The sequence below is a fragment of the Sinocyclocheilus anshuiensis genome, unplaced genomic scaffold, assembly GCF_001515605.1.
Source record: "Sinocyclocheilus anshuiensis isolate Anshui unplaced genomic scaffold, SAMN03320099.WGS_v1.1 scaffold48, whole genome shotgun sequence".
NCBI lineage: Eukaryota > Metazoa > Chordata > Actinopteri > Cypriniformes > Cyprinidae > Sinocyclocheilus > Sinocyclocheilus anshuiensis.
The window spans coordinates 941,163-945,822 of NW_015554124.1; the positions used below are offsets into that span (position 1 = coordinate 941,163).

The window sequence follows — 4,660 nt, forward strand, 5'->3', positions numbered from 1 at the left end:
AAACACATTTTTGCCCCGTTTGTGTTGTTTTACTACTTACACAATTATTTAAAGTATAAAACATTGTTATTTACAATGCACAGCGTGGTTTTTAATCATAATTTTAAGGGGGACAACCCTCAGATAGGGTCAAAGTGCTGCATGCATTCTACTCTGTTCAGCTTAAAAGGATAAAACCGCTCGTTGCAGACGAGGGGTCCTAATCCTCAAGTGTAAACACACTGGCGGATCAAAGTGCTGCTGGAAGAGTAAAGCACGTGGGACCTGTGCCGGCATGAGCTCACTCAATCCCGATTGTTCAGCCCTGCGACTTCACTGTTTCATTCTCCGAGCAGCTGGGAGGAGAGAAAAATGAGAGTGGAGGTGGGCAGGACCGCCTTCATTGAAGATGGTGAGCTGCAGGATGAGCTTATCCTTCTTCGGCTTCTTGATCACAGAGTCAGCAAAGAGATGGTCTAGTTGCTGAAGGAGAAAATTATGTCGAGATGGCGCTCTGAGCCGGCTTATATAGCCTCCAGCTCCTCCCGTTTTGGCAGGCTAGAGTGCCATTGTTTTGTGCAGCTACACAAACGTGAACAAATCAGGCTTCAGTATCAGAGTAAAAGTGTATCTATTCATCCAGTTTTATTTATTTATTTATTGTTTTATTTATTGTTTTATACTTTATTTGGCATGTCAAATATTTGTACATTCATATTGTCAAAGTAACTGCATAATTAAAATGAGAATAGTGCAAAACAACAAAGAAAATCAAAACCGTGTAACTCACAATTAGTGAGCCATAATGTTTAACTGAGCTGCTGAAAAGCCAATAATTTTCTTTAATTGAAATAGGCTATTCACATGATTTGCACATCCAGGGAATTTTTGAATGTTTATCTGGTTTCGATGGCATTTTCTTTTCATCTGATCTCTATATTATTCATAATAAAGTAGTATTACACATACTGCTGCTTTGAAAATGAGTAACTGCTGTTTTTCTGCTTTTCTGTAAGCGCCATCTACTGTCAGATAGTGACCTTGCATTTTTATTCAATCTGTCTGTCACTGTTGTTCAGACCAATTATATTTTATTATAACATACATAATCATTTATTAGGCTGAAATGTGAGGTTTATCATTTTATAAAAAGCTTTTTGTTTTTGTCTAAGCTGGTATTAACTGAACTGTAAAGTTGTTTAAATCAGAGCTTTTATGGTCTTGTACAGGATGTTACCACAGTCATTGATGCTGTTTCAACGTTGATACTTCTGTTTTATAATACCACATTTTTTTCTGAACAATTTCACAGTTTCTAAAAGAATTTAAAGCGTAGGCCTATTGTTGCTTACACTCCCTATTCAGCTTGTACATGTACCAAATGGATTTCTGTTGTCTATGTTAGATTTCTGATTAGTTATTAATTGAATAACATAACCTGTGCTGTATTTTACACTTATAAAACCCTAGGTTACATAAAAATAAGCAACCATAAGCCATTTTATACACTACTAAAGTGTAACCATCAAAACTTAACATATTTTAACAGCAAATGCACATAGAGAAATCACAAATGTGTAGGGGTCAGAAATGAACTTTTCCATTAAGGAGCAATTTTTGCCCATTGATGTCTGAGATCTTCTGTAAATTGGCACATTTTAAGCACATTTAATTGTGTGTCAACAGACTGAGACAAACGGCAGGATCACCATTTTGTGTGATAATCACCTATTGATGTGTGTTTTAATCTTTCTCCTCAGGTTAAACATTATTAAAAGTACTATTAAAGACTACAGAAACCATTCCTGCACTCGCCATGTTTTTGACATTGAAATTGCATAAATTAGCATTTTCATTCAGCCTGTCTGCTGTTTTTGTTCAAGCCAGTTATATATAACACAATTGAAACGTAAGGTTTATCATTTCATAAAATGTTTTGGTTTTGTCAAAATGTGTTTTTCCCCCTGAACTAGTTGAGTGCAAGCCCCGCACCACCGCTGATTTCATTGGTTAACTCAATCACTCAGTCACCTGTCAACAGAACTGTAGACTTAATGGATTCAGTTCATAGCTCCTTCTGAAGAATATAAATGAAGAAAGACAAAATATTAAATGTGATGGATGAATGTGTACTGAGTACTCAATCAAATTTGTAGAACAGGGTCAAATTTGTAATTTTCAACTGAGATTTGAGGCCAAATTACAGGGTAAAAAATTACTTTAGAAAGATTGCAGCATCATTATTTTATTTTTGCAGAGATTTGTAGGTCAATTAGTAAAATCAGTTGCGTTTAGCCTTGTTGCATTGAATGCCAGTGGTGACAGTTCAGAAAATGGGGGTGGGGGGGCACTTTTTGATCCCCCCCCCCCTTATTTCCTTCACGGTAATCCATACAGGAGAGAAACGTACTGCACACATGCTCACAGTGTGGAAAGAGTTTTGCTGATGCATCAGCTCATTCACTCTGGAGAAAAGCCATTTAGCTGTGATCAGTGTGGAAAAGATTTGATTTCATCATCACATCTAAATAAACACCTTAAAGTTCATTCAGATGAGAGGCCTCGTGTGTTCTTACTGTGGAAAGAGTTTTTCAAGGCTACATGATTATAAACGTCACCAGAAAACACATAATGAAGTGAGAGATCATGTGTGTCGTGAGTGTGGCAAGAGCTTTATTACAGCTGCCTTTCTGAAACAGCACCAAAGAATTCATACTGGAGAAAAACCTTACAAGTGCTCATATTGTGACAAGAGTTTCATTCAGTCTGGAAGCCTGAAAGCACATGAGCGAGTTCATACTGGAGAGAAGCCGTATCACTGTATTCAGTGTGGAAAGAGTTTCACTCAGTCAACAACTGACATATGAAAAAGCATTGTTCTGTGTCACAGTGAGCAAATGTTTTCTATAGATGTGAGATTCATATAAAGTAAATGAGATTATCCATGCCATAAGATTTGTGTTTTTTTCTGTTTTGTTGGAGAACAGCAAAAGTATTTAGTCACTTTAATCTTACTTTGATGTTTTTTTTGTATTCTTTGATTGATTGCCTGCTCGTTAAGACATTGACAAAGAAACACCAAAATTAAATTGGAAAAAAATATGTTCAAAAATATATTTATTTAATAAAGGAACATTATTATATATGCAATATAAAAGTTGCATAGGCTCTGAATAATAATGCAAGTACTAAGTTCAGTAATAGATTTGATTTGTGATGATCCTGTAGTTTGTCTCAGTCTGTTGACACACAATGAAATGGACTTAATGTGCCAATTTACAGAAGATCTCAGACATCATCAGAATGAATGAGGAGAAAACAGAAAACTTTTTAGCAGCTAATTTGATGATAGTCTTGTTGTCAAGCGAGATTATTCAGCGTATAGATTAAGTGAAAATAATGTGTACCGTATAAAATCATTATGTGTATGGAAAATCCTGCATGTATGTGTGTGTTACCAGGAATTTACAGCAGGTGTCAGCAACACACTAAAGCGTTTTCGAGTTTTCCATAAATATACAAAAGAGCAAAAACACGACGAGCAGAAGAGAAGCGCGGGACTCCAAGAGCTGAAATCTGACACATACTATTAAATATTGAGTTTATTAAAGAGGAGGTTGAAGACATGAGGGATCCAGAATAACCACCCAGAATAAAACATGAAGATACTGAGGAACAAACAGGTTGGTGTTCATTCTTGATTCTTCATTTTTTACTGTTTTAGTAGCTGTGAAATATCGATCAGTATATGGATGATAAATGATACAGAAATACGTTTAAATGATCATAACACCGGTGCAGCAGTAACAAGTGAATGACAGAACTAAGATTTGGCACATCAAACATCTGATACCACAGACTGATAACAAGGCTGAATTCAGCTTCTTATTCACAGCTTCTTATTGACGCTATCCGTTCCACCTTAAAAAAAAAAATGTAGGGACCGTCTCTATTTGTGTCTCTTTTTCAGAAACGAACAATAAACTATTTTAAAATGTAAATAACACTGAGATAAGAGCAAAAACGGGCTGTCAACATTAAATCTAATTACATTATATGGTAATTATTAAACGTGCATGTCATCCTTTGAGTGCAGTAATGATTGTTTTTTTTAATCTAGCCTCTTATGAAGACTTTATATGACCCAGCACCTGTGAATAGAGGACTCTAGATACAAAATGATGACATTTTCATTGCTTTAAAATGCACACAAAGTTTGCTTAAATGAATATATGGTATTTGTAAATACTATAATTTGTACTAGACTTCAACTGTTCTTTCTGATACCCACTCCTATAAAGACTATTCTGGTTTTGTAGGCCCTATTGGGGGCGCTATATCTCAGCTGTCCTTGAGGGTGCGTTGAATGTTTCACTGGGGCCTTATTCCAAGGGCCGTTGACTGTTACCATGCAAATTTTCAGACATTTTTACTGTAGCATTTTGAAGTTATGAACCCATAAGTTTGGCAGATATGACCATACAATAACAGGAGAAATTGCATTATTGGCCTAATTGGTGGCGCTATATCTCAGCTTCCTTTGAGGGTGCGTTAAAAGTTCCATTGTGGTCATATTCCCAGTGCACTTGACCGTAACCACGCACACTTTCAGACATTCTTACTGTAGCGTTTCTAAGTTATTGACCCACAAACTTGCTTGATACAGTAACTGGAGAACATT

The 4,660-nt window shown here is 36.0% G+C and overlaps 1 protein-coding gene across 1 annotated transcript in view; it reads left to right on the forward strand.

Moving 5' to 3' along the window:
* The first annotated feature begins 3,513 nt into the window (after positions 1-3,513).
* Positions 3,514-4,660, forward strand: part of LOC107670075 (zinc finger protein 420-like) — a 19,803-nt gene continuing 18,656 nt past the window's right edge. The window contains exon 1 of the mRNA XM_016462553.1: positions 3,514-3,662. The gene's annotated coding sequence lies outside the window, so the exon portion shown is untranslated. The remainder of the gene's footprint in view (positions 3,663-4,660) is intronic.